Raw genomic sequence first — 22,723 nt, 5'->3', positions numbered from 1 at the left:
GGGAGTGCAGTGCAGTGGAGGATGGCCCAAGTGCTTGGGCCCTGCACCCCACGGGAGACCAGGAGAACTACCTGGCTCCTGTCATCGGATCAGCGCAGTGCGCCGGCTGCAGTGCGCCGGCCGTGGCGGCCATTGGAGGGTGAACCAACGGCAAAGGAAGACCTTTCTCTCTGTCTCTCTCTCTCTCACTGTCCACTCTGCCTGTCAAAAAATAAATAAATAATTAATTTAAAAAAATAATCTGATGTCAAACTGAGAAAACGTGAAAGCAAAAAGAGAAATACATAAGGAAAAGATTGAAAGATTTTTAAATATCTAAACAAGGATGGGGGAGGGCTTAGGAGAAAACTTTGGCAAAACAAAATTTTCCAGCTCATCATCAAATTAAAAGGCAAATATCAAACCAAGGAAATGATTGCAACGTATTGGCGAGGAAGGACTGCCTGCCATCTTTGCCATGGTGCTGTGGGGAACTGGAGCATGGCCTGCAGGAAAGCCAGAGACTCCCACGCTCGCCTTGGGAAGGAACAGCACACATCATTACATCCTTTGTAAAGAACATTGGGGACAGCATGGACAAAAACAGAATCTCAAATTAGGAGCTCATACCCTTCGGTTCAGAGAGAGAACCAGTGATGTACAAAAAGATTGTTACACAAAGATACAAGGGGATTTCCAAAAGAATGTGGGAAAGTAGAACTCAAAGGTAAGTTTATTTTGGTTCAGAAAAGATTTCAAAATCCATGTGTGGTTTTATCATAATTTGCATTTTTCATGAATTTATTAAAGTGCCCTCATATCTACCATGGTTTGTAGTAGTGAGCACTTCAGAAAATTTAAAATTTCTTCAAGTAAGAAAGTACCTCAATAAAAATCAATCCATTTAGACTCATGCCTTAAAGGAATATTTCATAAAAAGAAAAATGTTCACAGTACTTGAAATGATAAAATCCAGTGATTAGGGGAAGGTATTTGGCACAGCAGTTAATGCACCATTTGGGATATCCAGTATCCTATATGAGAGTTCCCGGCTCAAGTTCCAGCTACTTCACTTCTGCTCCCAGCTAATACATGCCCTGGGAGCTAGCAGGTGATACTCCAGCAGTTGGGTCCCTACCTCTCACATGGGAGACTTAGATTGGGTTCTGGGCTCCTGGCTTTGTCCTGGTCCAGCCCTGGCTTTTATAGAAAGCTCTGTCCTCTCCTTGTCTATCTGTCTTTGTCTCTGTCTTTCTTTCTGTCTGCATTTAAAATAAAATTAAAATAAATTTAAAAATGTAAAGAGGAAATGATTACAATTTTATAAAGTGAAAAGTCTATATGTAACAGTGGTTATAACTGGATACAATTACAAACGGTTCTTACATTTTTCCTCTTTGTAATTTTCTGTGTTTCTAAATTTTCTAAATAAATTGTGTGTGTGCATGCACACACTTACTATTGTGAAATAGCAGACCAGTGGATAGTGTTTTAGGCATCTCCTATTCCATTCCCAAAACATACACATTACCCACATCTTGTTGGAATCCCACAAGGGTCTATAAAAATCGAGACTGCACAGGTGGGTTGCCAGCTCAGCTTTCTTAATGAGAAATCGAGAAGTAAATGGTAAGTTTGATGAAATCATTTCTTCATAAAGATGTCAATATTACAGAAGACAGATAAGAACTTAAATGACTACAAGATCAAAGACTCTCCATGCAACAAATTCACTAGGAGAGGAGGAAAATTTTATAGACTGAATTCTTTCTTTGAAGCCAGTTCCCTGTGAGTGTCCAGTTTAATGACTGCTAAAATTATATCTGCAATTTCTGAATGGTTTGCTTACTTTTCAAGTTTGTAAAACAGCACATCAACAATTCTCAATCAGTGGGATAGCATTTCTCCAGGGAGCTATGAAAATATACCTTGCATTTTAAATGCAGTCAAAAGCATGACTAGATATGCCTCTGTTTTTCATAACACAGAAGTACCACATCTGTTCATTTAAAAATGCATTATACAGAGTTGTACGAATGCCAGATACTTATTACAGAGAACTGTTTTATCCATTTAGTCCAATTTTCCAGATGTTTTATTACATGGAGTCAGGAAAATTGTTGAAATTGGTGATTGAAGGCCACTTATTTCAAGGGGCTCCTCTGCAAGCCATAGGAAACATTTGAAGGACAAGTAATTTACAACAGGCCACAAGGCAATGCTTGAGTAGGGATGTCAGCTCACTGGGCCACAGATAATCCCAACACAGGGCAAAACACCCTATTTTAGTAACTCCCAGCTTCATTTGCAAAAATTGCCTCTTAGGCAAGCACTTAGTTGTTATTTCAAATGCAAATGTGTAGGTACTGTAATTGGAGCAATTTTCATAATAGTAGGTCAAGTTGGCAGTGACATTGAAATCGGCCTATGTTGGCTGTGATTGGAGGCCTGGTTCTCATTGTCTACAAGCCAGCAAAATTCTCACTTGGACCAGTTGGAAGTCTCCCCCCTCATAATGACAATAGGATCAGGTTCAACAGGAGCAGGTGCTGCTTCCTCCACCCCAACTCATAAGTTGCTCTCCTTCCCCAATGTGCCCCTCTGCAATCAAAGTCCTAATAGACTGCCTGCATTTCACAATAGCCACTGTGAGGCATTAGCAGAGCTGTCCCTGGCAGGCACAGTCACTGATGCTAATTAAAAGGCACCTCACTGTGGCTAATACTCTCCAACTGTCAATCAACTTGCTCAGAACAGCAGTTGGTACAGGTTTGAGGGGTAGTGGGATCTTTTTCAGATTCACTTCTGTGAAGTTAGTGTGTCTGTCTTTGCTTCACATGTGTTGTGTAGAAAAAGCTCTCAGGGTGTGATAGAGATGTGTTTTCAAGCTACAAGGACCACACTGCAAACCTATCTAAATCTCTGTCTAAACCAAGCACTTGATAATTTATTTTCTGCTGTTTTTGTTATTCTTGTAAATGCTGATAGCCTTGGGCATTAAAAACTGTGGAATCTGTACATTATCTCCACGACAACTTTGCCATTCAGGTTGTATATTTGAGGGGCCTTAAGAAAAGCTTATGAAGGGGCATGCATTTGGTGCAGTGGTTAATATCTCAGTTGGGATGCCTGCATCCTATGTCAGAGTGTCTGGATTAGAGTCCTGGCTCCATTCCTGATCTAGCTTCCTTCTAATGTTCACCCTGGGAAGCAGCAGGGGACAGCTCAAGTATTGGGGTTCCTGCCACCCATGTGGAAGACCTGGGTAGAATTCTAGACTCCTGGCTTTAGCCTGACCCAGGCCTGGCAGTGTGGGTCTCTGGGGAGGGAATCAATGAGTGGAAGATCTCTGTCTCTCTGCCTTTCAAATAAAAACAAATAAACGTTTTAAGAAGTTCATGGAAAATATGCATTATCTTTTAGTTCCTCTTTTCCATGAGCTTTCTGAAACCTCCTTAAGTAACAGTACAAAAGAGTCTAAGACCAAATTCTGCCAAACAGGACAATATTTATTAATGAGCAAGTATATAAATGGTCATACATGTTCTGGCGTTGCGGCTTAGTGGGTAAAGCTGCTGCCTGTGACACTGGCATCCCATATGGACGCAGGTTCATGCCCCAGCTGTTCCCCATCCAATTCAGCTCCCTGTTAATGGCCTGAGAAAGCAGCAGGAGATGGCTCAAGTGCTTGGGCTCTTGCCACTCATGTGGGAGACCTGGCTCCTGCCTTTGGCTTTGCCCAGTGCCAGTCATGTGGCAAAAGGATCTTCCAGCAGATGCAAGATCCTTTTCTCTCCTTCTGTCTTCCCCTCTCTATAATTTTGCCTTTCAAATGAATAAATCTTTTTAAAAAAGATTTGTCTTTCTTCAGGCATTCCAGTTCTTTGCCTGAGCATTCACTCCAAGGAGGAACAATATTCTGATGACTAGATTAGCCAAATTTATAGTTCAACTAGTGGACGGAAGGCAGAGAGAAGGAAGATGTGGCTAACCGAGCCTTGGATGATCAGATGTTGCTCCAAAGGCTTGAGCTGAGTTTGTTGGAGTCCCATATTGGCTTGTCTGAGGGCAATAGAACCGCTACAATTTTTCCAGTCAGCCATAGATTTCAACTTGTGTTTCACCAACCCTTTCAATCAGTCCTTATGATAGTTAGCCAACTGTGTTGCTACAGTTTGAAAACTCAAAAAAATGTTCAAATGCCTACTTCTAGTTAAAAATATAATGGTGGCTACCAGAAGCTGGGGAGGGAAGTGGGGTGAGAGGGACAGGGAGTGAGTGACTGATAGGTACTAAGTAATAGCTAGGTAGCAGGAAGAAGATCTGGTGTTTTATTACACAGAAGGGTGACTATATATACTGTTAAGATAGTGTATATTTCTCTATTATAAAAACTAGAAAATAGGATTTTGGATGTTTCTAACATAGAAATATTAAATGTTGAGTGAATAAATATATTTACCCTAATTGGGCATTACACATGCATACATGTAACAAAATATCACAGAGTAACCCCCCAAGTATATACAATTTTCATGTCTATTGAATTTTTTTTAAATTTGAGGCTGGAGTTGTGGCATAACGAGTAAAGCCACTCCCTGTGACACTGGCATCCAATATGGGCACTGGTTCGTGTCTCGGCTCCTCTGCTTCTGATCCAGCTCCCAAATAATGGCCTGGGAAAAGCAGGAAAAGATAGCCCAAGTGTTTGGGCCCCTGACACTCACATGGGAGACCCAGATGAAGCTCCCAGCTTTGGCCTGGCCCAGAATTGGCCACTGGGGCCTTCTGGGGAGTGAACCAGTGGATGGAAGATCTCTCTCCCTCTCTCTGTAACTCTTTCAAATAAACTAATAAATATTTTTTTTTTTTTTTTTTTTTTTTTTTTGACAGGCAGAGTGGACAGTGAGAGAGAGAGACAGAGAGAGAAAGGTCTTCCTTTGCCGTTGGTTCACCCTCCAATGGCCGCCGCTGCAGCCGGCGCACCGCGCTGATCCTGGCAGGAGCCAGGAGCCAGGTGCTTTTTCCTGGTCTCCCATGGGGTGCAGGGCCCAAGCACCTGGGCCATCCTCCACTGCACTCCCTGGCCATAGCAGAGAGCTGGCCTGGAAGAGGGGCAACCGGGACAGAATCCGGCGCCCCAACCGGGACTAGAACCCGGTGTGCCGGCGCCGCAAGGTGGAGGATTAGCCTATTGAGCCACGGCGCCGGCTTTTTTTTTTTTTTTTTTTTTTTTTTTTTTTTTTTTTTAAACTAATAAATATTTTTTAAAAATTTTATTGGGGCTGGTGCTGTGGCTCAGCTACTGCCTGTGGTGCCAGCATCTCATTTGGGTGCCAGGTCGAGTCCCAGCTGCTTCCTTTCCCAACCAGCTCCCGGTTACTGTGCTTGGGAAAGCAGCAGAAGATGACATAAGTCCCTGGGCCCCTGCACCATGTGGGAGACCTAGATGAAGCTCCTGGCTCCTGGCTTCACCTTGGCCCAGACCATCCCTGGTTGATGTAGCTGTTTGGGGAGTGAAACAGTGGATGGAAGATCTCTCTCTCTCTCTCTCTCTCTCTGCTTTTCAAATAAATAAAAAGCAGATTTAGAGAGAGAGAGAGACAGAGACAGACAGACAGACCAAGACATAGGGATCTTTTGAGGGTATTTGTGGATATTTGAGGACTCAACCAGCAAATGGAAGATTTCTCTCGCTCCCCCTCCCTTTCTGTGTGTGTGCGTGTATGTATGTCTCCTTCTCTTTCTATTTCTCTGCCTTTCAAATAAATTTTTAAAACTTTAAAAACAGAAATATGAATTTGAAAAAGTTATGATCAAGCATAGGTAACCATAATATAATCCATTAAGTGTCCTCATTGATTTTAATTTTGTGTGATTTAATCTACAAAGGATTGAATTTTACTCTTATTTTAATTGGATGCATATTTAAGTGTAGAAAGTAAAGTTATGCATTTGTCCATATGTTTGTTAACCAATTACATTTCCTTATTTGGGTGCACATCCTCCATGTTAGCACTTTATATAGTAGATATATTATGGCGTTGCTAGCTGTATTTGCCTCAATAGTTTTTAAGTTGAAAGTATATTTTAATTTGAATTACTTTTTTGATATGCAGAATTTAACATATTTTTTAAAAAAATCTATTGTATTTTTTCCTTTTATGAACATCATCCAAATTTAAGCTTGGGAGAAGACAATCCTTATAGCAATGATTTAATAATATTTACTTGCAATTTCTTCTAGGTTTTTAAGAAAATTACTCTATCAACCGATCTGGAATTAATTTGGGGATGACTGAGATAATTATCTAAATTGATTTCTTCTCAAGGAGCTCATCAATTATTCTTATTCCATTTATTGACAATCCTTCTCTAACTCCATGACTGATGGTGTCTCTTCCAGTATAAATTAAATTCATACATCTAATAGGGTTTATATCAAGACTAATAATTCTATGCCATTGACCTGTTTGCCTCTCCTTGAACCAGCACCACACTGACTGTAGATGTTGATAGGAAGAGCTGGGGGTGGGGAGTGCCAACGAAGCTGCAGGGCAGACAGGGAGGACCTCCAGGGAAGGCAGTATGGCCTCAGCACCAACAGGGCCGGGGTAAGCTTGAGGCTTTGTGAGACAGTGAAGGGGTCCAGTGTTGTGGTATAGCAGGTAAAGCCCTGGGTGTTGTGGCTGTTTGGGAAGTGAACCAGCAGATGGAAGATCTCTCTGTCTCTCCCTCTCTCTGTAACTCTGACTTTCAAATAAATCTTTTTTAAAAAGATTTATTTATTTTTCAAAAATATTTATTTATTTATTTTTCAAAAAGATGTATTTATTTATTTGGAAAGCAGAGTCACAGAGAGGCAGAGGCAGAAGCAAAGAGAAAGAGAGGTCTTCCATCTGCTGGTTCACTCCCCAGATGGCCGCGACGGCTGTGGATGTGCCGATCTGAAGCCAGCAGCCAGAAGCTTCTTCCGGGTCTCCCACATGGGTGCCAGGGCCCAAGGACTTGGGGCATCTCCCAATGCTTTCCCAGGCCTTAGCAGAGAGCTGGATCAGAAGTGGAGCAACTGGGACTCGAACTGGCACCCGTATGAGATACCGGCACTGCAGGTGGAAGCTTACCCACTATGCCACAGCACCGGCCCCAATAAAAAAATCTTAAAAAAAAGTTAACAGTATATAACTCATTAAACTTGGGCAAATAAGAAAAGGACTGGGGAAAAGAAGAATGGGCAGGTAGCTGGGGATGCAATGTCAGAGTCCAGTTAACAAGAACTGCCTGTGTGCAATACTATAAGAAATAAAAAACTAGAAGACACATTTTTGCTGTCCTCAAGGGCTAGGGTGGTACACAGAAACAGTGATGGCAAGATAGCAGGTATAACAAAGGATAAGCTGTGCCACTAGAGCGTCACCACAGCAGTGCCCCAGGAGCAGTAGAAACAGGCATTTCCTCATCCACCTTGTCCAGATGTGGTCTCATCTCACTGAACTCCTGGAGTACTGCTCCAGCCCCAGTGGCCATCCATGGGTAAAAGAGTAAATGAATTCCATACAAGGAACACCACCCAGCAATAAACAGGAGTGGGCCATTGATCACACCACAACACGCATGAATTTCAGAACAGTTTTGCTAAGAAACCAGACCAAGAAAAGAGAACACACTGTGATTCTAGCTCTATAAAATTTTACAAAATGCAAACTAACCTGTGGTGATACAGCAGATCCACAGTTGTCTGGATGGGAGGTGAGGCTAGTGGGGTGCAGCAGGGAGGGGAGGGAAGGGTGTGAGAGAGGGTTTGGAAGCAGACCCAGAGAAACATTGTCAGGGGAGGGTGATGGATATGCCCATTATTTTGGTTGTGCTAATGATTCGGTTGGTATATGCATAAACCTTACCAATTTGTCCACTTTAAATAGATGCAGTGTGTGGGATGTCAGTTGTACTGAACACAACTACAGTAACAATATTAATAAATCCTTGCCTTGCACCTGCTGATTCTTCATAGATCCAGGCTAGAACCCAGGCAGTGATATTTTTGATGAAACTCCTAAGGTGAGCCTGATGCACAAACGGGTTAAAAACTAAAAACCCCTGGACCTGGTGAGAGCTGAGATGCTTCCAGGTTTTCAGATTCTTTTTCTTTCTTGAAGATTTATTTATATTTGCAAGAGAGAGAGAGAGAGAGAGAGAGAGAGCGAGCCTCCACTGCAGGTTCACTCCTGACTACAACAGCTAGGGCTGGGCCAGGCTGAAGCCAGGAACCAGGAGCTTCATCCGGGACTCCCACATGGGTACAGGTGCCCAAGCACTCAGGCCATCTTCTGCTGCTTTCCCAGGCCCATTAGCAAGGTGCTTTATTGGAGGTGGAGCAGCTGGGACCTTAACCCAGTGCCCATGTAGGATGCTGGCCTCACAGGCTGGGGCTTAACTGCTGTACCACAGTCCAGGCCTCATGTATTTTGTTCTACTGGAAGATTCCTTGGCAAATTCTAGGAACGAATTTTCTGCTCACATACAGTCTGGTACCTTGGTGAGAACAGGAAGTGACCATTCCTTTGTTGGTAGTTCTTCCTGTTTCTCTGGCTCATGGGGTTTGGGCTGATGAGGTTCACGTGGTTTGCTTCCGCCAAGGCTGCTGCCTGCCATCCTGATGTAAGTGAGACATATTCTCTGGCAATACCCCCCCCAGCCCTACCTCTCTCTGGCCTCAGGATTTGCTAAACCCTCACCATGTCCCCCCCTTACCTCCTTGCTTGTGGCACAAGCTGCAGGCCCTTTAGGGTATGCACACGAGCTCCAGTGGGGCTCCCTCTGCTACCAGCACATCTACAGCCAAAAGAAAGCAGCTCCTCTTCCTTCCTGAAGGCCTCCAGTTGAGCTAGCTGGTCCACTGCACACCACAGATCTTCATGCGAACATTACCCAGGGCACTTGGACCGTGCCTGACGCCTGCAAGTGCTGGCCGGAAGTGAACACTCATTCTGTGACCTGGAGTCAAGCTCACATTTTGTAAGGAAATCTCTTGCTGCTCCTAATTTCTCAATGCCTCTGACAGGGAACAGAACTGAATGCCAACTCCTGACCCCTCCTAAACTACGCTCCTCTCTGTGGCCCTCTTCCCGCGGAAGAGCAGGGCAGGTGGACATGCAGGTCGGACAGCAATGCCCTCCTACTGTCGCTCCCCGTCTTCGTGGAGGAACGACACAGGACCCTGCGCTGTTCTTTTGTCTGCTCGGCCCTCCCCGGGTTTGCTGCTGGTTCTTCCCGGGCTGGCTACCGTCCCTTCCACCTCAGTGGAAGGGCGGTTCCCCCTGCCACATTCCCCACTTCCGTGGGGGAGCGGCACACCGCCGGCCGGCTCTCTCGGGGGCTGCACAGGTATCCTTCAGATGTTCCCCTTAGATGTTCCTGGTGCATGTTGTCTCTCTCCTCCTTTATAGTCCTCTTCTGCCAATCCCAACTCGGCTGCCCACAGGCCGAGTACGCTGCTCTCCTCCAATCAGGAGCAGGATCAGCTCCTGGAGGTCATCACTCAAGTTGGCAAGAGGCAGCTGCGTAGAAGCTGTTTTCTCCTCTCCCAGCGCCATATTGGGGGAGAGCAGATGCATAGAATAAGTCTTAATTCCAGTAACTTAGTCTAGTCCGAGTTGCTCCCAGTTGCTCCCCACACTTACCACACCCTGCACTGGGACTGCGTCTCTAGTGCATTTCTGCCCACCTGAGGGTGCTTTCTTATACTCCCTTGTTCATTGATGAAATCTGATTAAGCTCCCAGTTCCTCCCAGGTCAGCTTCCTCTACCACCCCCTGCCCTCCAGGCAAAATGAGGAGGGAAGAAGCTTGATGAAGGAAGGGACATTTTTAGGAAGGATAGGAGATACACAGTTACCAACATGACCTTTGCCCCAAGTCTAGAGAGTTTTGTTATTTGAAGTCTTAGAAATTAGGTTTCTTCTGGATCTTTTTAAAATTTTTTTGACAGGCAGAGTGGACAGTGAGAGAGAGAGAGAGAAAGGTCTTCCTTTTTATTCCGTTGGTTCACCCTCCAATGGCCGCTGCAGCCAGTGCACTGCGCTGATCCGAAGCCAGGTGCTTCTCCTGGTCTCCCATGGGGTGCAGGGCCCAAGGACTTGGGCCGTCCTCCACTGCACTCCCGGGCCATAGCAGAGAGCTGGACAGGAAGAGGAGCAACCAGACAGAATCTGGTGCCCTGACCGGGACTAGAACCCGGTGTGCCGGCACCGCAGGTGGAGGATTAGCCTATTGAGCTGCGGTGCTGGCCTCTTCTGGATCTTTATATTCTGCGGCATCACAGCAGCCTTTGGTCACCAATATTGTCCCAGGTGGATTCAAATGTTTTTCTTCTTAACATCTTGATGCTCAGTCTACATTAATAGATCAAATGAATACTCCAAATTATGTAAGCACTGTTCACCCATAGAGGAAGGCAAAGTGTTGGAGAATAATAGCACATGGATTCCCACAAGGTGGCAATGTTTAATAGAACCAAGGGAGAGCCGCTTCCATAGCTAATCGTAGCAAAGCAAGAAGAAATGCTTACCCATCGCCAGGGTATATTTACCTGTACACTCTTTTCTTCTCTTATGGGAGAGCCCAGTTTAGCACTCCCATCCCAAAGGGGACTCAGTCTTGGTTTTCGTGATTGCAGTGACAGAACTCACTCATTTTTCCATATGGTGATGGCTCTTCTAGGAGACAAAATATCAGAGGGAAAATACGACTACAGCATCAGGAGCTAGTTCCTTCCTCACCAGATTGTCCTCCCTTCCTCAGAAGTTAGGCTGGATCACTTGTCTGACCAGCTCTTAGGCTGTCCACCCATCTCAATTAATTGTATCACCTTCCTTTATGTCAGTGAATGGGCTCACTCAGCATCCATCCATCTCAGCTCCTCCTGTGTTATCCTGTAGAGCAGAGCTGGAAACTACATTTCCCAGAATCCCTTGCTGCCAGGGTTTCCTGTTCTTTAGTGTTGGCTCTCCAGATGCAATCACAGAAGACTTGAATTCAGAAGTGAGTTAAGTAAAGACAGAGGGCAGCTTGTAGCGAAAGTGGTGTGATTCTAGTGTTAGCGGCTACAGCAAGCAAAGCTTCCTCCATCCAACATGTGACTTCCTAGTCAAGACAGAAGTTTCAGCCATGAGTCAAGTTCCTTAGCTCTCACGAAGATTCTATGAGCCATTTTATATCCTGTAGTTAATTAATTTCTTTTCTTTTCTTTTTTTTTTTTTTTTTGACAGGCAGAGTGGACAGTGAGAGAGAGAGAGAGAAAGGTCTTCCTTTGCCGTTGGTTCACCCTCCAATGGCCGCCACGGCTGGTGCGCTGCTGCCGGCGCACCGCGCTGATCTGAAGCCCGGAGCCAGGTTCTTCTTCTGGTCTCCCATGGGGTGCAGGGCCCAGCACTTGGGCCATCCTCCACTGCACTCCCGGGCCATAGCTGAGAGCTGGCCTGGAAGAGGGGCAACCGGGAAAGAATCCGGCGCCCCGACCGGCACTAGAACCCGGTGTGCCGGCACCGCTATGTAGAGGATTAGCCTATTGAGCCGCGGCGCCAGCCAATTAATTTCTACTAAAATAAGCTGTAACAAGTTTTATTCTTTTCAACTCATCCTTCAATGACTGATAACTTATCTACCTATAAACTGAGTTAGAAATGTGATACATTTCCTAATGTCTTCTCTCCCCAAATAATGTTTAAAGGAGCTGTGTTAAGGAAAAAATTATTCTGGAGCCGGTGTGGTGGCAACAGCAGGTTAAGCTGCCTTTAGTGAAGCTGGCACCCATATCGGAGCCCCAGTTAGTGTCCCAGCTACTCTGTTTCTGACCCAGCTCCCTGCTAATGTGCCTGAGAAAGCAGCAGAAGATGGTTCAGGTACTTGGGCTCCGGCACCCATGTGGGAGACTCAGAGTTTCTGGCCCATGGCTTGGCCTGGTCCAGATCCCAAGCATTGCAACCATTTGGAGAATGAACCAGTGGATGGAAGATTTCTTTCTCTTCTCTCTTGAGCCACCCTCCCCCACCCCACACACACTGGCTTTCAAACAAATAAAATAAATCTCTAAAAAAAGAGAAAAAAATTATTCTGACACTTGTTCAAATAGTAAGGAAGATTCTATTCAGGACTGTTCTAGTAGGTATCAAGATTATTGCAGTAGAGATGAAAGATTGGGCTCCATTCTGAATACTGCACACAGTTGGAGACTTATAGCAAAATGGCAGAGTGAGGATGAGAATTACTAAGAGGAGCCATCCAGGGTAGGTGATTCTTGCTAAAGGGAGGTCAGGATAAAAGATACCAAGAGTAGGGCATGAGAAATTTTATCAGATGTTAAGTGATGAAATATCAGGAGTGGAAGATTCTTGCTAAACTGACTTGTGAAGATTCTTGCTAGAAGTGAGCTACGTGGGCCCAGTAAGGTGGGGGCCACAGTCGAGGCCTCATGCAGAAGGCCACTCAGAGGAGCATGATTAACTTCTGGTCATGGCGAGGTTTTGTCAGCTGATCCACGAGTCAATGAAGGTGCTTAGCTTACAGCAGTGTTAGGCCCTCCTGGTTCTCCTCCCTTCCCACTTTGCTATGACCTTAGGTCATGCTGTGAAGGGTAGAAGGCTCTGTGGATTCAGGTAACAGCAGTCTGCACCTGGTGCAGGGCACTTGGGGGCAGCAGTGCTGTGGGCAGAGAGGTAGGTGGTGCCCAATTCTACCACACTGATTGGATCATGTTGAAGATCCTGTCACATAGTTTTATGTTTTACAAAGATGACTTTGGCAGCTGTGTTCCCACAGCTGGCTGGGGTGGAAGGTGTGGGGGTGGTGGGGTGAACAGCAAGTGGAAACATCACTGCAGGCCAACACCTAAAGCTCTATTTCATCCTTTTATGCAGCAACAAAAAGAATGAAAGGACCAAGAACATGCCCAACAAACAAGGAAGATCCTTGTAAAGTGGACTGTAAGACTTGGGTGTCAAGCATGAAATAATTTTACAAAATAAGAGAAAGTATTTCTAAGTGGGAAGACCTACTGTGACAAAGATGTCAGTTCTCTCTGAATTGAATCAATGTCAATGCAATCCCAACTAACAGCTAACAGTATTTTTGGGTATTGGCAGTCAAGTTGATGTGAAAGGAAAAATTATATAAGCACCAAAAAATCTTATGAATACCAGCACAATGCACGCGCATTCCTTTCAAGAAATCAAAGCATAATTTGAAATAATAATGATTTAAACAGTTGCAGCATAGCAACTGGCCCAGGAAGAGAGAGGCAAACAAAAAGAATAGAATAAAGAACTGCAAAAGAGCTATACAGCTTTGTGAGATTTTGCAATAAAGTATACAAAGCATTTTAAACCAGTGAAGAAAGAACCGTCCATTCCTTTTATGGCATTTTGATGCTGAACTAACTCTTTGGGGGAAAATGAGAGCTTTACTTCAACTGTGCACTAAAATACAAATAATCTGCAGTCAAGTATCCAATTCAAAAACAAAACTATAAAGGTAATAGAAAAAAAATAGGAGAAATTTTATATTCTTTAAATCCTAACTCAACAAATCCCAAAGCCATAAAATGAAGACTGACAGATATCAAAAACAGGGGCCAGCACTTTGGCACAGCAGATTAAGCTGTGGCCTGTGAAGCCTGCATCCCATATGGGTACCAGTTTATGCATCTGCTCTGCTTCTGATCCAGATCCCTGATAATTTGCCTGGAAAGCAGCACAGGATGGCCCAAGTGCTCTGGCTCCTGCCACCTCCATGGGAGACCCAGAGGGAGTTCTGGACTCCTGGCTTTGGTTTGGCCCACCCCTCCAGGGTCATTGTGGCCATCCTGGGAGGAAATCTGTGGATGGGTGATCTTGCTCTCTCTGTTCTCCTCTCTGTAACTCTACCTTTTAAATAAATGAATGAATCTTCTTTTTTAAAAAAAATTAAAACTATTTTATGCCTTTATGTTATACTGAAATGTGAGAAAAGCAAGAAGAGCTAAAGGAAAGACAATTTAACATAGGAGAACCAGGACTTGATGGTTCTTTAAAAATTTCCAAACTCTTCAGATAGCCAACTTCACTAAAATAAATACGTGGTCTTCAAATAGAGACCAAGTTCAGGCACTCTCAGAAAAGCATGCTTAAACATGAAACCCAAGTTTTGATTATGAAATCCCTTAATAGAAAGACCTTTCAGATGCCTCAGAATACCTTCCAATTAGGCAAAAAGTCACCTAAATATTCTAAGAGTATTCCTGGCAGATCTCTCAAATAATATGGAAATCCATAAGGAGAGTTGTGGATGTGGCTTCTGGTCTAATAGTAAGACTCAGTAAGATTCACAGGGAACCAACAAAATTTCTTATAACATTGTATTGGCAGAAACACTGTGACCTTGAACGGAAAGGAGCTGGTTACTACCAAGAGAAGTTTTTGAATCTCCATAGTATTACAAGTAGCAAGTAAGCTGAGAAATTTATTTATTATTTTTTATTATTATCTATTCCATTGTGAGCACATATGATCTTCCCTAAAAAAGCAAGGATGACTCAGCAGGTAGAATTGCCTACAGGGTGGAGTCAAGAGCCAAAGGGAATTATTTCCAGGCACTGCATCCTAACCAAGGAGCCTCCTCCGTTTGGCTGTCTGCATTTTGAAATTGCTACAGATACCTTTGTGTCTTCACTCCTCCTCTTTTGAACATGAATATCTGTGGTGGTTTTGCTTTGCCTGTTCCACCATTGTATTTTGAGTATGCAGGAGTAATTACTTACTGTTTTTACTCATAGGTCTTCAGATTAAAAGAAACTGGTCTTGGGATGCTCTATTTAAGAAACTATGTCCAAGGAGTCTCACCCACACCTGCATGAATTTATACATTAACATTCTGGATTTTATGCTGATGTTCTAAAGAGATGAGACTTTGGGTGCTCTTGGAAGGAAGGGAATGTTTCCCATGTGGAAAAATCTTTTTGTCAGAAAGCAGACTCCTCCCTTCAAAAGGTGGAGACTTATTTTCCTCCTCTGGAATGTGGGCTGAGTTTAGTGACTCACTTCTAAGGAATAAAATGTGGTAGAAGTGCTGCATGTCACATACAAGATGAAATCACACAAAGGCATTGTGCTTCCTCTTACCTCCTTCTCCCTTGGATCACTTGGGCTGCCATGTTGTAAGTGTGTTCAAGAGCCTCTATGGAGAGGTTCATATGGCAAATAACTGAGACCAGCAGCCAACAGCCAGCAAGGAATAAAAGTGTCTTGGTAAGAGCCACAGATTAGCTTAGAAGCAGATCCTCTGGCACTAGCCAGACTTTGAGAAATAAACTTCAGATGACTGCAACCTCATGATAGAGTCTAAGTCAGAGTCATCACCCATTCAGGATTCCTGAACTCCCAACCTGCAAAAATGTGAAATCTTCTTATCTTATTATTTATTGTTATTCATTGTTTTAAGTTCTGAATTAATTTATTACATAGCAATAGATAACTAATATACAAAGTAAGATTGCCCTTGTGCCCTTATGGTCATTGCAACAACATGAATTAGACATGGATGTTTGGAAACATTATGCTTATGTTAACTTTCAGTTGACTGTAAAAAAGTGGCAATGAGGATGGATAATGCAAATAAAATTTATTTAATTGTAAGAAAAGGAGGGAATAGTGTGACCCTGAGGCATATTGTATGGAAAAGCATTTCTTTGAAGTCTTTCCTTGCGGCTTTTCACCAACATTTTCATGTTACTTACTGTGGTAGATCTGTGGTCTTGGTCTACTAACATCCCTTTTCCAGGACACTTTTTCTCTTTTTTGGAATGTTCAAACTTCTGCTCCGTGTTTGTCATGTTGTCTTCACCAGCTCTACTTTTAGGGGTGGGTATGAAATCAAGCTTGGCAATTTATCAGAACCAACGTGGATGAGTGAAGGACATAAGCTTTCTCGAGGAATTGTCCTTGCTGCCCTGGGGCTGCCAAGCTTTTTAAGCCAGGAGAGAATCAGCCCAAGAATGAAGGTAATACAGGGAGAAGATGAGTAGAAAGCACTAGACAAGGAGTGGGGAGTGGAGGTAGCAGGTGGAGGCAGACAGTGAGTGAGATGACACTTAAATCTACCACACTCTATCTAGCAACATTCTTCTGCTTGCATCTGGATCTATTTTATCTCCAAATACTATTTATAGAGCCATGTAACAAATATTCAAGTTATCTAAGTCAGTTTCAGGAATTCATTATAAACATTTCATTTCTTCCTTTTTCTGTGTTAGGGATGGTTGGTGATGGGTTTCCAGTTCAAAAGACTGTGTTCACAGAGTACATGACCCAATTTTAATCAGTGTAGTAATCTTCCTCTAACACCATTTTATTAAATTGTCTTTGAACTATATTAATTGCAATAACTCTCTAATTAGTGAATTGAGCAAAATCTTGGCGGGGGGGAGGGGATTCAAGATGTCCATATAGAGAAGCCAAAGGAGCTACTTCTGGAGGTAGATGCTTAGGAAGAGCACCTGAATGCAGTAAGAAACAGTAGAAACACAGTGGAATATCCTTTCAAGGCATAGAGAGAGGAGAAAGAGGGACAAAGTCAAGGCAGTGTCCAAAACCCAGCCCCATGCCCCTGTTGCAGGGGAAAGGGTGAGCAGGAGAGAAGCAGCAGAGTCTATCACAGCCTACCTTACACAGCCTACCCTCCCCAGAGAACGCAGCCACTACAGACCAGCAGCTCAGTAAGGAGAGCTCCCTAGAAAACTCACAGCTCCTTTACCTCAGACAGTAACTCACGTTGCCCACTCCCCAAACCCTCAGACCAAGGGCTGTGGCAGTGAGGTGCCATCTTGACAGGGGAGACACTGTCATAGTCTATTCTGGTCTGGGAGTCAGAAACCCTTACTTATCTTCTTCCTAGGGCCCCCTAGGTCATACCTGCATTCTAGAAAGGCAGACTGAGTCCCACAGATCCTACTGGACCCAATAGAGCAACAGTGAATCCAGCACTTCAGACCAAATAGTGCACTGCACCTTGAAAGACAGTGGGAGCAGAGCAGTGGGATAACAAGTCCCTACAGCTTTGGAAATAGGGGATCCTCTCTCTCAGAATCAGGGATCACCCTCTTCCACACTGCCTCTCTTTCCCTGACCACTGGAAACACTGCAGTTGCAGTGGGAAGCTGTGCACACTGGGACTCAGTCAGGGTTCCTGTGCACCCATCCAATCTGCCTACAGAGGTTCATATAGAGGCTTAGAGCTCCCTAGGCACTACGGATGGATTTTGCAGTAGGGTCTGGGTGTGCACTAAGGGGTGTGCTGGTGCTCTGGACGGTGTACACGTCTGGGCAGATGAAGACCACTGGGAACATGTGATCACTCTGAATAGTGCATCAGCCTGCACCCACTGGCACAGTGATGGGCTGAAGAACTAAACTCTACACAGTAGGCTTTAGGTACTTCCCCTACCACATCCCACTGACAGTAGCCAGAGGTGCTGCACCATGCTCATCTTAGGTGTCATTTTGTGTTCCTGTCCCATACACAAACAGTGCTTAGAGCATTCTGCCCCACCTTATGTGAGCTGCCTAGTCCAGCAACATTTTGCTGGCTGGAATTTGGAAGTGGACTCTCCATGCCCTGCCAAGCAGCATATCCATCCTATTTGCTGGGACCTCTGACTCAGAGATTCTGTATTCTGTCCAGCTGCAGCATGGGATTCAGGGTGCCAGCTCTTCCCCTAGAAGCTGCCAGATTTTAGGTGCTGCTGCTCACTTGTAACTCTCACAGATCCAGCCCCCTTCTCACACAGCCTGTGGCAAACAGCCTACTCTTCCTCCAAGCATTAGTGTGGATCTTGGAACTCCCGAGATGGGTAGTGGCTAGAACTCCATAAAACCATTTGGTTCCTGGAACCAGCACTGCTCTCACAGCTCCAGCTCCTGACTTGATATTGGCTGGAGATGTACGTACCACATGCACCTACAGCCCTAGCAAGGCCCCTTCCTAACACCTAGCAGGTCTTTTCCTAGTCCCTTCCTTAGGAGACAGCTGGGGACCTCTGTGATGGGGATTTCAGTGACCACACTGAGCCACAGACGCAGCCCAGGTCCTTACTTTGGCTATCATCAACTATAGCAAATAAAGGCATAGGGTGACTGTACTACAAAATCTAACCAGAACTAAAGATAAAGCAATCTACCAAGCACCCAGAGGCACATCTTCAGGAAAAAGCCTTCAATCAACAAAAACCCACCCTCCGAAACTCATAGAAACAAATGAGCCCCAGATGTACAAAAATTAACATGGAAACACAAGAAATATGAAAAAGGAAGGCAACACAACTTGCCCAAGCTTGCACAATAATGCATTAATATCAGACTGTGAAGAAAGGGAAATTGATGAAATTCCTGAGAAAGAATTTTAAAAAATGACAATAAACAGTTAAATGAAATTAGGGAATTAGTACATAACCTGGATGAGAAATTTGATAAAGAGATAGAGATATTGAGAAAGAACCAAATATTATAAATGAAGAATTCAGTAAGTCAAATAAAAAATACAGTGAAAAGCCTTAACAACAGATTAGATGGGATATGAGAAAGAATATCTAATGAAGAAGACAGGTCTTCTGACATATTCCATTTAGACAAAAAGATAAAAGTAGAAAAAATGTAAAAGAATAACACAGTTTCTGGGATCTCTGGGATACCATTGAACCACTTAATATATGAACTACCTAATATATGAATCTTTGAAGTAGACATGATCAGAAAAGATCTTTCCCACAACACATTACATTGGAGCTTTCAAAAGTGAAACATAAAGAAAGTACATTGAAATTTGCAATTGAAAAGTGCCATGCATGTCACTTTGAAATAACTTCCCAATATATTGACAGATTTTTCAACAGAAACGTTATGGGCCAGGAGAGCACAGAGAGATACAGTCCAAATTCTGAAAGGAAAAAGCTGCTAGCCCAGAATATTTTACCCAGAGAAGCTTATATCTGTAAATGAAGGTGATAAAGACTTTCTAAGACAAGCTAAAATGAAAAGAATTCATTACTATTTGACCAACCTTACAATGATATTAAAGGATTTACTACACATAGAAAGAAAGCCAATTTGTACAATAAAAGAATGTGAAAGTAAGAAACCTACTAATAAAAGAACAAAGCATATTCAAACAATAGTAATTGTTATGGAAAAAATTATCAGTAATAACCTTGAATATAAATGTACTAAATTTCCCAATTAAGATAAAAAGACTAGGGGCCTATACTGTGGTATAGTGGATTAAGCTACTGCCTGTGACACTGGCATCCCATAGGAGCACTGGTTTCGGCTGCTCTACTTCCAATCCAGCTCTCCACTAATGGCCTGGGAAATCAGTGGAAGATGGTCCAAGTGCTTGGGCCCCTGCAACCCAGGTGGGAGATCCAGAAGAAGCTGCTGGCTCCTAGCTTCAGCCTAGCCCAGCCCTGGCCATTGCAGCCATCTGGGGAGTGAACCAGCAGATAGAAGACCTCTCTCTTTGTCTCTCCCTCAATCTCTGTAATTCTGACTTTCAAATAAATAAATAAAAAGAAGGACTGAATGGATGAAAAAAACAAGACACAACTCTGTGCTGCCTACAAAAAACAGAATTTCACCAGTAAAACACACACAGACTGAAAGTGAAAGTATGAGAAAAGACATTCTACACAAACGAAAATCAAAAACAAGCAGGAGTAGCTATACTTATATCAGACAAAAAAGGCTCTAAGGGGCAAGCATTATAGTGCAGTAGGTTTTACTGCTAGTGATGCCAGCATCCCATATGAGCTTGGGTTCGAATTCCAGCTGCTCCACTTTCCATCCAGTGGAAGATGGCCCAGGTACCTGGGCCCTTGCCACCCATGTGAGAAACCTGGTGTTCCAGGCTCCTGCTTTGGCTGTTGTGGCCATTTGGGGAGTGAGCCAGTGGAGAAATATCTCTCCCTTTCTCAGAAATCCTGTCTTTCAAATAGAATAAATCTTAAAAAATGGAGAGACTTTAAGACAAAAACTGTTAAAAATAAAAGAAGGTCAGTTTGTGATGAACAATTCAACAAGAAGATAAGAGATTATAAATGTATATGCTCATAATGCTAGGGTGCCCAGTTTTATACAAAGAATATTAATTGATCTAAAGGGAGACATAAGCTCCAATGCAATGGTACTGAGGGAGTTTACCACCCAGGTTTTATCAATGGACAGATCAACCAGTCAAAAAAAAATCAACAAAGAAACAACAAAACTAAACTACAATATAGACCAAATGGACTTAACAGGCATCTACACACCATTCCATCCCACAGCTCAGGGTACATATTCTTTTCACCAGTATATGGAACATTGTCTAGGATATCCATATAGTAGGCTATAAGACAAGTCTCAACAAATTTAAAAAATCAAAATTGACATCACAAGCAGCAGCTTTGCCTGCTACGTCACAATGCTGACCCTATTTTGCCCATTTCTTAACTCAATTGTTTGGTTTTTTTGTTGTTGAGTTTTTTGAGCTCCTTATATATTCTAAATAATAATCCTTATCAGATTGTGGTTTGCAAATATTTTCTCCCATTCTTTCAGTTGTCTCTTTATTTATCTAATTGCTTCTTTTCCTGTGCAAAAGCTTTTTAGCTTGATATAATCTCATTTGTCTATATTTGCTTTTATTGATTTTGCTTTTGAGGTCTTACCCAAAATGTCTTTGCTTAGGCCAAGTCTTGAAGTGCTTCCCCTATGTTTTTACCTCTAGTAGTTTGAGAGTTTTAGGTCTTAGGTCCTTGATCCATTTTGAGTTGATTTTTGTGTAGGGTGTAAGGTACGGGGTCTTGTTTCAAACTTCTGCATGTGGAAATCCAATTTTCCTAACACCATTTGTTTGAAGAGACTATATTTTCTTTAGGGAATGGTTTCAGCATGGTTACCAAAGACTAGTTGATTAGAGATGTATGGATTTATTTATAGGGTTTATTCTGTGCCATTGGTCTACATGTCTATTTGTAAGCCAGTACCATGCTGTTTTGGTTATAATATCCCTGTACTATGTTTTGATTTTGTGATGACTCCTGCTTCTCTTTAAGACTGCTTTGGGGGCTGGCATATGGCAGTGGGTTAAGCTGCCACCTGCAGCACCTACATCCCATATGGGCAGTGGCTTGAGTCCTGACTCCTCCATTTCTGATCCAGCTCCCTTCTAATGGCCTGAGAGAGCACTGGAAGATGCTTTCCCGTGTGGGTCCTCTGCACCCACATGGGAGACACAAATGAAGCTCCTGGCTCCTAGCTTCAGCCTGGTCCAGCTCTATCTGTTGGGGCCATTTGGGAGTGAACCAGCAGATGGGAGCTTTCTCTACCTCTGTCTCTACCTCTGCCTCTCCTTCTCTGTGACTCTTTCAAATAAAATAACTAAATCTTTTTTTAAAGATTCTTTTGGCTATTCTGGGTCTTCTGTGTTTCCATATGGATTTAAGATTGTATCTTTTAGTTCTATGAAGTTTGTCATTGGAATTTTTATGGAGATTGCATGGTGTCTGTAAACTTTTGGGTGATATTGATATTTTTATAATATGAATTATTCCAATCCATAACCATGTAAGATTTTCCCAATTTTGGTGTCTTCTCCTACTTCTTTCATTAATGCTTTGTAATTTTCATTGTAGAGATTTTTCACATGCTTAAATTTATCCCAAGGTTTTTAAGTTGTTTTGCAACCATGTGAGTGGAATTGTTTTTATAAGTTCTTTCTCAGTCAAATCATTCTTGTTGAATATGAATGCTGTTGATTTTTGTGTGTTGATTTTGTATTCTGCAACTGCGATGAGTTTGCTATCATTTCCAGTAGTCTCTTGGTACAGTCTTTTGGTTCCGCTATATAATCATGTCAGGGCTGGCACAGTGGCATAGATGGTTAAGCCACTGCCTGCAGTGTTAGCATTTCTTATGGGCACCGGTTCAAGTCCTGGTTGCTTCACTTCTGATCCAGCTCCCTGCTAATGTGCCTGGAAAAGCAGCAGAAGATGGCTCAAATTCTTGGTGCTCTGCCATTCACGTGAGAGACCCTGATGAGGCTCCTAAACTTCAGCCTGGCCCAATTCCGGCCACTGCAGCCATCTGGGGAGTGAATCAGCAAATGGAAGATCTCTCTCACTCTTTCCTTCTTTCCCTCTATCTCTAAATAAATCTTAAACACACACACACACACACACATACACACACACCCCAGAAATGGGCAAAGGATATAACTAGGCACTTTTCAAAGGAAGAAATACAAATGGCCAACAGGTCCATAAAATATTCAGGATCACTAGCCATCAGGGAAATGCACCAATTTACCGGGTATGCTATGGTGCTGACCTCTAAATCTTGCAAGTTTTCATACACTTCTAGGAACACAAAGAAAAAAAAAAAGTCACACTGTTCCTCATAAATGTGTATAATTATTTGTTAATGAAAATTTTCAATAAACATCTGATGCGTTTTCATTCTATTTCACAACAATCATGTTTTAAGCTTTTTTTTTTTTTTTTTTTTTGACAGGCAGAGTGGACAGTGAGAGAGAGAGAGACAGAGAGAAAGGTCTCCCTTTTGCCGTTGGTTCACCCTCCAATGGCTGCCGAACCCGGTGTACTGTGGCCAGCGCACCGTGCTGATCCGATGGCAGGAGCCAGGTGCTTCTCCTGGTCTCCCATGGGGTGCAGGGCCCAAGGACTT

At 43.2% G+C, this 22,723-nt stretch overlaps 1 long non-coding RNA gene across 6 annotated transcripts in view; it reads right to left on the bottom strand.

Annotated features, from left to right (window-relative positions):
- LOC127487497 (uncharacterized) overlaps nt 1-22,723 on the bottom strand; it is a 41,491-nt gene that overhangs the window by 18,339 nt on the left and 429 nt on the right. For all 6 annotated transcript variants that reach the window (XR_007914351.2, XR_007914352.2, XR_011382135.1 and 3 more), the window contains exon 2: nt 10,567-10,693. This is a non-coding gene — a long non-coding RNA (uncharacterized lncRNA). The remainder of the gene's footprint in view (nt 1-10,566; nt 10,694-22,723) is intronic.

The sequence above is a fragment of the Oryctolagus cuniculus genome, chromosome 14, assembly GCF_964237555.1.
Source record: "Oryctolagus cuniculus chromosome 14, mOryCun1.1, whole genome shotgun sequence".
Lineage (NCBI taxonomy): Eukaryota > Metazoa > Chordata > Mammalia > Lagomorpha > Leporidae > Oryctolagus > Oryctolagus cuniculus.
Note: the sequence above shows the minus strand (reverse complement) of the source record. Positions and strands in the feature narration are given on the sequence as shown.